Source organism: Corvus cornix, chromosome 4 (assembly GCF_000738735.6).
Source record: "Corvus cornix cornix isolate S_Up_H32 chromosome 4, ASM73873v5, whole genome shotgun sequence".
NCBI lineage: Eukaryota > Metazoa > Chordata > Aves > Passeriformes > Corvidae > Corvus > Corvus cornix.
The window spans coordinates 2,539,443-2,551,372 of record NC_046334.1 but is presented as its reverse complement, the minus strand read 5'-3'; the positions used below and the strand labels follow the sequence as shown (position 1 = coordinate 2,551,372).

Genomic DNA, 11,930 nt, shown 5'->3' with positions numbered 1-11,930 from the left:
GGAGAGGAGAGGAGAGGAGAGGAGAGGAGAGGAGAGGAGAGGAGAGGAGAGGAGAGGAGAGGAGAGGAGAGGAGAGGAGAGGAGAGGAGAGGAGAGGAGAGGAGAGGAGAGGAGAGGAGAGGAGAGGAGAGGAGAGGAGAGGAGAGGAGAGGAGAGGAGAGGAGCTCTTTGTCAGGCCTGTAAATATCCAAATCCCAGTCAGAAACTGATTTATAGAATGGCAGAAATGAATTCTGCATATAATTTTTACTCCTATTTCCGCTCATGAGGAATTAAAGACTTCCCAGGAAACCAGATTGATATTTGCATTTCAGTTGGCTACAGCTGCTGGGTGGGGAGAAAAATGTTTAAAATATCTCAATAAAGCCATATCTGCCACTTTGGGTTTGCAAAGCTGTTTGTCCTGCTGCAGCTCACTCAAAGCAAACACGGGCCAGCTTTATAGTGCTCCTATTTCTTTGGGAATGGGAACGTGACATGTTAATACACAAATCTGTCTCCATCACAGAAGGTCAGCTAGGTTTATGGGCTGGTAGTTAGACTCATCCTGGGGTTTTTGCAGAGGTTATTTTCAGCCAGGGGAAGGTCAGCAGTGGGTGGAGTGGGATTTCTCAATCTAAGTTGCGATTCCATAAAATGCTGTGGGGGTTGAGAAGTGTGGTTTATAATTTGAGAGATAATTGCATGCCATTCAATTGACTTTGTACTTGCTACTTCTCAGAGTCTGGTGAATGTTCTGCTGCCTTGCAGAACTTATCTGTAACACACATCCCCTGTTGGGTAATTTAGCTTCCCTTCAGAGGATGAGCTGAGCTTCAAGGAAGAGCTGGATGTACGAGGGGATGAGTTTTTACAGAACTTGCTCTGAGGCAGATATTTATTTACAGGGTTTTTCTTTAATTCTGTGTGTGTGTGCTTCACTGCGTTTGCCTTGGCTGGGGAATCATCTCCGTATTAAATCTGCATGCTCTCCAAAGGCACACAATTCCCATCAGCATCGGTGACAATTAAATATTCTGGTGAAGGAGAGAATAAACCCACCAACAGAAAATGTTATTTAATGACATTGTAGCTGCAGCACATCTTCCTGCAGAGCTTTGTGTAATCATACCAAGTAAGCAAAGAGAAATTGTTCTGCAACGTGAAGCGTTTAAAATTTCATAAGCAATCTCATCTAAAAAAAAAAAAAAAAAAAGCACAAAATCACCTTTTGAGTACCTTTTTATTTTAGGAGAAAGTTTTCTTTCTTAGATTTTGGGTTTTCTCTCTTCCTACATGAAGTACTGTAGCCTGCTTCCCCTCCATGCTACCCTGCTCACCCACACTCCTTGGGGCTACTTCTCATCATCAACATCTATTCATTCACCTGCAAATTTCAATCCCAACTGACTTTCTTCCTTGGCTAACTTCTGCTCCTTGCTTCCAGAGAGGAAAACTGCAGATCTCCCAAGCAAGCAGCACCCTTCATTTCCTAGACCATACGTGCTTCAATTACTTTTAAGTTATTGCAGTTAATTAAGACAACGTGTTCTAGGAGTGTGCTGAGGATCTCCTTGATGTGGTTTTCCTGCATTATTCCCACAGTTTTCCCACTGTTCCAATGCCCAGAAGCCAGGCAGGGAAGCTCCTCAGTCATAAAGCACAGCAGAGCTGGATGGCACCGCGTGTAAATCTGCCGTCATTAGGTCGGGAGCTGCAGTTAAATTATAAATTGTCATCCTAAGTAGGAAGAACATTTTTATGGATCCTGGCTCACCCTCTGCAGACTTCAGCTATTTCCAGTAACTGCCACACAGAACACACTAAAATTTGTCAGCAGCTTGGAAAAGGAGAGTTGAGCCTGGAGACTTAATTCCCTTCAATCTTCTTAAAAGATATGATCCCATACCCCGGGACGAAAGCTTAGGCAGGTACAGGGAGGCAATCCAAAGCAGCCAGGACAATCAGAATGGACAAGACCTCGGCACAACACTAAAACTCATTTCTCCAAAGGTCAGATGCACACCCAGGATGCCACTTCTTTTATTTCCCTCCGTGTTAGAAATGTGGCAGAAGAAGAAACATTTGGAGGCTTGCCTGGATTGCTGTGGGAAGGTGTCGTGTCAGGGCTTTAACACAGACCACGTTGTCACATTCTTTCTAAAACCCATCTCATGACAAGCAATTTTTTTCCCCTCCCACGTGGGACAAGCCGAGACACAACATTTTGACAGATGTGTTTTACACTGGTGACATCCTGCAGCAGTGTTCTGGCTCTGGTGTGCAAAACATCTGTAGAACAGAGAGATTTTACTACACAGGAGTCTGCTCGGCAGCTGAAGGTTTTAGTGTGGATCCTAAATCACCATGCCTGTAGTGCTGGAGATCCTTTTTTCCCAAATAGCTCCATATTTTCATAAACCCCAAGTGCTTTTACTTAAGGCTTGGCACGCTCACAGAACAGAGCCAACCACTAATCAAGCAACGAGGTGAATTGTGCAAGGTGGGTCAATGAGTGGGCTTAGAACAGAGGCAGGAATCAGGAAAATTCTGTAAATTAGAATGCATGTTTATAGGGAAATCCTTAAGAAGGAGAATTGTGTCTCCTCTTGGAAATCTCAGCTGCGCTTAGAAAATTTACACAAAGACTTCACTGCTTTTACAGCTCCGGCTTGTCTGACAACTCCAGCTCTTAGAAACTGTCAAAAGCACAGGCTGGGCAGTTCCTCCCCCTTCCCTCCACAGGCAGGTGCTGACACACCAGCACGGGGACATGTCCAAGCTGCTTCCATCCACATTCCTTCGTAAATGAGAAACTCATTTTTGCCCCCCTTCACAAAGACCACCTTGGAGAATCGAGCTCTGAGGGAATTATGCTCTGGAAGCATTTACCAACAGCCCACTCTGTGTGGGTTTTTTCCATAAAACATTATTTGACAAAATATTGAGTGCTAAAGTAGAAATATCCTTCACAGACTTGACTTTGCCATGGACCTATTTAATAGTGGCACATTAAACACATTTTTATTTTACACATTAAAGAATAATCATTCTGGACTTTTAACAGTGACACAATGAAGACATTATAAAATTTGGTAATGTGCAATAAAACTGCTTTCATGAGTGCCCAACCTTAAGTACATCCATTTTCTGGTTTCCTTCCAGTGTTAAGTTTTGCGCTCTTGCACCTTCAATTACAGAGCTTCGTGCGCGTTTAAAACAACTGTTTAGCCCACAGATCGTTCCCTTTCATTTTGGCTTCCTTTTCTGTTTGCTACCTGTTGATTAATGGCCTTAATGATTTATTCCTTCGCTGCTTTGTTGTTTTTCTGATGGAAGAGCTGAATTGTGGGGCAGCCACCCATCCTCCTGGGCAGAGGAAAACTCTGCAGTTCTGTGTGTCCGGATTACAGCGGGCTTTCCCATAAATCAGGGGCTGAGCACTGCAGGGAAGCGTCTTCTGATACCTGAGGGGAAAGCTTGGAGATCCAGTTTGGCCCAGTCACCGCATTTGCTGCACTGCTGAGAAGCATCACCGCACTCAGAGATGTGTTGATGGAGAGGAGACCGTAAAGCCAGTGACAAATTATAGAAAACGGGGAACAGGAAATGAGTAACACATCCCCAGAGGAGAAGGCACTTCTTTGGAGACAGAATTTTGTCCATGGAAAAGGAAGTCTGGGTTCCTAGCAAACCGCCTCAGGAAAACCAAGCCCATGAGATGCTCTTTAGGGTCCCTTCCAAGCCAAACCAGTCCATGATCCTATGAATTGCTATGCAAAATCCAGCTGACCAACCTGACACCTGTGGCATTTCCCAAATTGAAAAGCACATTGCTTCCAGTCTCTCCTCACAGCACACAGGTTTCATGAACTTTGTCAGAGGGTTAAGCTTGTGTCTAATTTAAGACGCGACTACCATGTATTATTTTAGCAAGTGAGAGTAGGAGAAAATTGGCAGCAGCATGAAGAACGAGTCCTCATCCAAGAGAATTCAGTGGCACAGGGATTGGATACCCTGTGACAAGGGGTACTCCTGCAGGGCCTGGAGCACAGGAGCAATTGCCAGCTTTAAATACTAGGTGTTACTAAATGCTGGAGGAGTGCTGGAGGTACTTTCAGACACGAGCCAGCTGCTGGAAGCCAAACCAGCCTGGCACAGCTTCATCGGGAATTCCCACTGCTGGGGGAGCTCCTGGGGTCCACCACACCATCGCCCACAGACAGGAACCACCCTGGAGGTGCTGACCCACCTGACAGCTCACAGAGGGGGTTTTTTGGCTGCAGACTCCCTGGGAAAGCCAAAACTCCCCCCTTCCAGGCGTGGGGCCTGCACCATGTGCGCCGCACCACAATTAGCATGGTGAATCGCAGCATCGCTCCCCAGCTTCCCAAAATAATCAAAAGCCGTGGGAATCCAAATCTGATCTCAAAATGCTGCTCTGGAGCTGGAATCATTCAGGGTTTAAAAGCGTAATCCTATTACGGTGACATAGTTTAAACACTTTCCCTTATCCGCCAGAGCAAAGATGACAGCCAGCACAATGACCGGATCCCCACACCGGGCTGGAAACGCTTAGGAGGAGCCTCTGGAAAATCCAGCTGCATGCCTGTAGGTACAGCCAGGGCAGGGGAGGCTCATGTCTGGATCTGCACTTCCAGCACCACAGGAAGGAGAAAATAGGGACTGAAGGAGTAAATAGCGATCAAAGGAAAAATCTGCATTAATCTCAAAAATCCCAAATCGCCGCTTCAGGAATAAGGAGCATAATGCCCTAAAATCCTTTGGCTGATCCCAAGAAGCCAGGATGACTCAAGGGTCTTGAGTCATAGACCACGCAGGCAAACCCGCTCTGCTGAATAGAGCTGCACGGAGCAAAGCTGAAATAAGGCGGTCAGGGCTGGAAAGAAGAGCAAGTGCTCGGGAAATTCTAACAAATTTTCTCAACCGCTGGAGCAGAAAGTTACCAGAAAAGTTAGAGATGAATAACACAGACCTCAAAATCAGGTATTGTGCCTCAAAGCAACTGCCAAGTGAAAATTAAATCCTATATACAATCATATATATATAGTGCCAAAAGCATATTTGCTTTGCTTCGTCTCCTCCCAGCATTTCGTGTTGGTGGGTAAAAACCCAAATTCATCACTATGAGAAAAGCATGGAATCAGAGAATCATTAAGGTTGGAAGAGACCTTTAAGATCATCAAGTCCAAACGCTACTATTAAAAGAAAAAGGGGAGGTGGGGAAAGCTTTGCCAAGACATTAGGTAAGGTTTAGCCAAATTTAGCTAGAAATTAGCACACTATTCAACTTCTCCTTTCCTTGCACCTCTAAATATCTTGCAACTGTTTAACAGCAAATTCACAAAGTAACCTTGCGCTCAGTATTTCTTTAGGCAAGGGAAGAATGAAAAGTGGAATAAATAAATGTCTATATGAGAGATTAAAAATAAGATGCCTCCAGATGCAAAGTTCCCCAGTGTGTCAGCCTTCATTTCCCTACCAGCCCTGCAGTGAAGGAGGCACTTTTAATTAAGTGCAAGACAAGTATGGAAAACTGAGTTGGAGAAACAAGGAGGAATAGGATTATTCTAATCCAATGTGACATAATTAAATGCAGGAATCAAAGGCTCTTAGAGGCACAGAACTTGTTAGAGCCTTGAAGTGGGTATTTGCACTTTACTCTGACGTGCTGCAGCCTCTTCACAAAAACAAAGCTTTTTCAGAAGGGATGAAACGGTGACAGAGACGTTCGTAAATCACTTGGAAAAAAGGCAAAATAAGCAAAGAAACCCCATGAAACAATGTTACAGCAAAAGGCTGTTCCTCAAAACACCCAGCAAAACAAAAGCAAAAAAAAGCCCTGGCAGCACTGATGGTGGCATTATTTTGAGATCCTTTTTCCCAATTGTGTCTTAATAATCTTCCAAGCTAGCAGTATCGGCTACCAGAAGGAAATCTGCCCTCTGCAAAGATGATTTCAGGGAATGCCTGGGGAACAGAGAACTTAGGTCATAAATAGGAAACTCATGAACTTGCAGGTGCATTTTGTGTCTGAGCTCCAGTTTTTTGTTTGGTTAGTTTGGGTGAGTCTGAAGTTGGGGGTGGGGGGGCAGAGTGATCTTAAATCAGGTTTCTGGCTCCTTCATGCTGCTGCTCTCCCCAGATAAGGCTTGTCACCCCGGGAGAGTGGGAATTTCTGGCTCTTTCATATCCATACTTTCTCCCTCTTCCCCGCCCCACCCCCCTTCAAAGCCATACCTGGCTGTTCCCACCTGTCCCTCCGAGCGCTTTCACACAGGGCCGGAGGGTGACTTAAACCAGGGTTTCCCGCCTGCCCTGGGGGGGAGAACGATCTTAAGGAACGTGAGGAGAGTAATCACCAGCAAATCCTCAGGATCCTGTCGCTGGATTTGTCATGAAACACAGCGGGCGGCCCCTGCCAGCTCGCTGTGGCTCAGGGATCTGCACTTCCCAGGGGATGATGCCCTGGAGCTCTCGAACTTCTCACAGGCGGTTAGTTTTTCCAGCACCAACCCCCCACTACGCCTCCCGAGATTAGCTACAATAACTACTTTTAATTCCAGGTATCAAGCTGGAATATTCCACTTGTTTCACTCACATCCTTCACTTCTCACGGAGCTTCCCTGAAATGCGAGAGGCTCCTGCCGATGGAGACAATTCCAGCTTCTTCAGCGTAACTCAGGAGATAAACCAGAGACGGGTGTCCTTGAGGGGCAGCCTTTCTGGCTGCCTAATTCTGAAATATGCTGAGCACACCCGGCACTTGGAGTGGGAAAAGTTGTGCCAAGGCAAGGTCTCGACTGTTTGCAGGAATAAGGTTCAATCCCGGTGCTACGGAGCCTGTGGAACACAACTCCCACTTTCCATACCAATGAAAAGTAATCCAATTCAGTTTTTCAATAATTCAATACTAAACCAAATTCTGATTGGATTAACAGAATGATGTCAGGAGTTCTCTTTTAAGGGTTGGGGTTTGGGTTTTTTTGCTCTTTTGGCATCCTTTCCCTTTTAGCTGTCATCCTTGTTTTCTCTGCTCCCAAGATGGGAAAAGAGGACAAAAGGTCAGAAAAGAAATAGATTAGATTTTCCCACTGTCTAAAAGAATAAAGGAAGACCCAACATCCCCAAGGTCTTGCCATGTTGGGGTTTTTTTTCAGCTTTTTAGAAGAGAGAAACAGAGAAGAAAACCAGGGCATTTGTTTCCTTTTAACAGGCTCAGAGACGGAGCGGGAACACACAAAAATTTATTGTCATCCCTTTCTGGGTAATCAATACACCTGAAGAAGCATTTCCTATCGATCCCTCATCTCTTGTATCCTTGTGCTGGCGTCAACACCACATCCAAGGATCCTGGGTGGTGTACAAACAGCAAATAAAAGGCAATGTGTCTGTTGTGATATATTGATTACTTGGCTGTAAAAACATTGGGGAAGAGTTATCCATGGGCACCTGTCTTTTATTGCTGTCAAAGGCACGGTGCTTTGGTTGGAAGCCCCTTTGATACTCACAGAGATCCAATATTTAGGGAAGACAGAGCTCTGGGAATAAATACTATGGCTCATTTTAGCTGCCTGAGTATCGCACAGATTTTTCTCTGGCAGGCTTTGTTTGGAGCATGAGGTATCGTCTGTCTCCCTCTGTGGAAAATCTCCTCTCCCCACACAGTGACAGTGACAGGATCGCTGAGGCACTCGGCTGATCTGCGACTACGGATGGGCACAGGGTGACAATCCAGTCTGACAATCCCTCAGCACTGGAGAGGAAGCCCCTCTCCCACTGCATCCCCACTCAAGTAAACATGGAGGTGACTCCGTGGCTGCTCGGACATGTGGATGTGGGCAAGGGAGGGACCACACCTGAATTCAGGTATTTAAACTGCCCTCCCTTCTCTGGGCTGGCCAGAGCCCTGGCCCCTAAAAATGAGAAACCACCAGGAATGTACCCATGACTACCAGAAAGAAAAGAGGGCGAAAACATCCCCAAAAGAGGACTTATCCTCCACTCCCCTTCCCTGGGCCTCTCTCCTGGTAAAGCCTGCTCAGCTCTCTAGGAAGGCTGATGCAAAGGGGCCGTAACTCTTGTGTCCCGCCTTTCAGAGCTTCAATACTCTCAGCAGCAAGGAACTGCGTCTTCTGCCCTAACTGAATTTATTCAGGTTCCGATGCATTTCCTTCCTTTTTTTTTTTTTTTAATGAACTGGGTATTTTAACTCCATCTCATGTAAGATGAGAGTGGCAGCAGTAAGCAAAGCAGAAAAGCAGAGCTAAAGAGCCCCCTGCACCTTCTCCCGCCCCTGACACGATCGGGCACCCCGGGTGAGCAGCCCCACAGTGCCACCTTGCTCATTTATTTGGCAGCAGTTGCAGGCAGTGCAGAGCTGGATCATTTCCCTCCTGACTCACACACATCACTTCCCATAATGTATAAATGCATTAAAAAAGGCGAAAACAATAAAACAAACCCCACCCCACTCCCCCAAAAGAGGTATTTTTCCACCATCCAGCCCTGGTGCAGACAATACACTTTCCCATCCCAGCCTAGGGAATTGGCTCCCTGGGCAGCGTTCCCAGGATTATAAAGCTCTCAGGTGCTGCCATCCACCTGCTTTCCCCCTGCTGACCTGTGAAAAGGGGAGAGGGCTAAAAGTACCCGGGGGACTCTCAGAGAGTTCTGAGAGTGGCATTTATACACTCCTAAAATAAATAAATGTTCCAGGGGAGCAGGGCAGAGCTGCCATGGGCAGTTCATGCCCTAAAATATTACTAGGAGCAGCCTCTGCATTCTCCAGGTGTGAAATGTGCTGGTTTATGGACTTTCACCTCCCTCCAGCCTCAGAAACCTCCTGCCACCCGGCCCAAAAATCCATCACTACGCAGCTACAGGTGGTCACGTGCCACCCTTGGGGACAAATCTCACACCCAGCAATGCCTTTGTCCTTGTGCTGCACGGGAGCACAGCCAGGTGCTTATTGGAGCCAAAAAGGCCCAAAAGGTGACCAAAACTGGCTCTTCCCCACTCAAAAGCAATGAGCCACCCACACCACTCAGGCTGCAGAGCCGCTGCACGTCCCAGCATCTGTGAATCACTGACACACTGCTCGTACAGATGTTGGCAGCCAGTCCCATCCTAAGGTTAACTGCGACAATCTGCTCCTGCTCGGAGACCATGCAGCTCTTCTCAGCAAAATCAACCTGAAGGGCACAAAAAATGTGCCCAAATGTTTCCTGCTGAAAGATTGCTCCTAGTGGGAAGGTCAGTTCTCCAGGGCTGTGCTAGAGAAGAGAGAGAACTTTTTAATGCCCTTTCAAAAAAATTCCACAAGCAGGAAAGCCATACAATCTTGAAACTTGCTTAACAAAAGGCTGTTCCTGGATGATACAGCATTAAATGGGTGAACTTTAAGATAGTTAAAGAATATTAATATACATCCTGAGGACTACAATTGTATCTATGCACTCCTTACCTGCCCACAAATAAAGCAGCAAAGCTTGGGGGAAAAAAAAATCTGGAAGAAAGCCAGAGAAATATTATGGCTAGGAGCTGCAATGCAAAGAAGATTCTTGGATAATGAATTAATTAGAATTAAATTACTGAATATAGGTTTTAATTTTTTTTTTTTAATTCCTTAATCTCAAAGCTGTCATAAAGCCTATGACACCGCAACGCTTGGAATACTTAAAAGCTGCCAAGGAGAGAACCTGCCTTTAATTTTTATGGATTAATTACGTGGTGCTAGGTAGGAGGCTTTGCTCTTGTAGGGCCACCTGCTAATCTCATTATAAAATGTCTTGTACTGAGTCAGAAACTGTGATAAACTACCCAGTGATGCTGCACAGGTACGGAGAGTGTTTACAGAGCTGGTGTCAGATGTGGTTCTGCTCTTTACTCACCTCCTGACAGGCAGTGATGGGCACTTCGCCAGTGTGAGGAAAACAGGACCCCCACAGAGCCCCCTGAAACTCTGTTCACACCCCAAAATATGTACAAAACTGCATTTTTTACTGGAACACTGCAGTGCCTTTTGACATCAGCGCTAGGGTGAGATGGGGCAGTGCCGTGATCACTTCTGCCCTGCCCCGGCAAGAGGTCTGCCCAAAACCTCATAAATCCCAGCGGCTCAGAGCAGACTGAGACTCTGAGTCACCCTCCCTGCCTCAGCTCCTGGCTCCTGCAGGCTGAGCAGACCGAGAATCTGCTGTTAAACCTCCCCTTTTGTCCTCCCAGCAGAGTTAGCCAAAACCACAACCAGCATTTACCACACTCCTCCTCTCCTGGCACTCACCCAGTGAGAACTTCCTCGGCTTTGTTTGCTCTCTGATCCAGCAGAAGTTGAAGAGGGGCACCGAAAACAAAGTCACCTTTGTGGCACCTGTCAGCAGAGTTTTATTATTGTTTCCATCCCGATGGCTGTTGAGATAAAAGGAGGAGTTCTTTCAAATCACACAATGGATGCAATTTAATAAGTGATCAACACGGTGGTGCTGGGCAAAGAACTCGTACTGTTCCTTCTCCTCCCTCTCCTCTGTGGTCAAGTCATTTGTCTCTCATCCCTCACAATTCCCAGTGTTAATTCTTGTCTATGGCCAGGGAGCAAAGAGGAGATGCTGGGCAGAGCCACGTCCCCCTCGTACCCGCTGGGGCCACAGCGGATGGTTTAATGCCTACCTGAATCAGGAGCTCTTCTGGAAAATAAAGATCATTTTCTGGAAAAAAAAATTGAGGTTTGCACATTTATTTTCCTTCTAATTAATTAATATATCTCTTCTTTTATATATCTCTGCAATAAAAAAGTGCAGTGTCTGGCATCCTCCTGTGAGAAAGATGTCACGACCTGGTTTTTTAGCATCATCTGAGGCCTTTCACCCTCAGAAAGGAAACAACAAACCCCATTTTAGCCTCCTTACTGAAGGAGGCCAAGAGCTGACAGTTCAGCTGTACATATGAATCATAAGAGCAATCAGATGGAGACAAGCACCGGGAGATTTACAGCTGGAACAGCAGCATCCGTGCAGCCCCGGGGCTCCCGTTTCCCACCCCGATCCAAACACCATCTGCCTTTTCCAGAGCCTGGGAGAGCAGGGTGTCACCAGACGTGTTCCTCTGTATCCTGCCACCTCATAAAGCACATCTGAAAGAGAGCTCCCTGAATTTCTCAGCGAGTTCCCTCAGTTTGGGGGTTTCACAGTGCAGATTTACCTTATCCAAAGCTGCTTTTGTCCCAAAGCCTCCACCACTGACAGATCCAGCATTGCCTACATTCCATAGTAACTCTTCAGCACTGAGAAAGTTACGAAGATCTGAACATAACTGAACTATTGCCCAGCAAATCAGGGACTAAACCAAATGGCTGAGCTCCCGAGGAGGTGCAAAGGTAACCTGTGTGGGACAGAGAGCAGCTGAGCACCACCATTCCAAGGCAACAGTGAAGAGCCTCCCATCCCTGCAGGACAGCAGCTGGATGTGACGATATTGTGAGAGATGGGTAGATTCTTCCCTGAATAGAAGCAGCTACCTTGGCTTTTGCTGAGCAGACCCTGAGGAGGTCCCCTCACACCCCACATGAGACCATTTGGGTTTTCAGATGGAAGCTGATGCCAAACCATAGAATCCTTGAATAGTTTGGATTGGAAGGGACCTTCAACACCATCCAGTGCCACCCCCTGCCATGGGCAGGGACACCTTCCACTATCCCAGGCTGCTCCAAGCCCTGTCCAACCTGGCCTTGGACACTTCCAGGGATCCAGGGGCAGCCACAGCTTCCCTGGGCAGCCTGTTCCAGGGCCTCAGCACCCTCACAGGGAGGAATGAACCAATGCAGCTCAGGATAGGGCTGGACATGTGACTTCTCTTCTCTTCCCTTCTCCAGGGCCAGGCTCCCCACACGCTGTCCCGCAGCTCTGCTGGCTCCCAGTTGATGCCCTCGGGCT

At 46.8% G+C, this 11,930-nt stretch overlaps 1 long non-coding RNA gene across 1 annotated transcript; it reads right to left on the bottom strand.

Annotated features, from left to right (window-relative positions):
* Positions 1-1,203: 1,203 nt before the first annotated feature.
* LOC109146220 lies at positions 1,204-11,681 on the bottom strand. Its single transcript, XR_005601858.1, has 2 exons — positions 10,669-11,681; positions 1,204-10,410 (listed from the first exon to the last, which is right to left on the bottom strand). It is a non-coding gene; the product is annotated as an uncharacterized LOC109146220 (long non-coding RNA).
* Between the last annotated feature and the right edge of the window lie 249 nt (positions 11,682-11,930).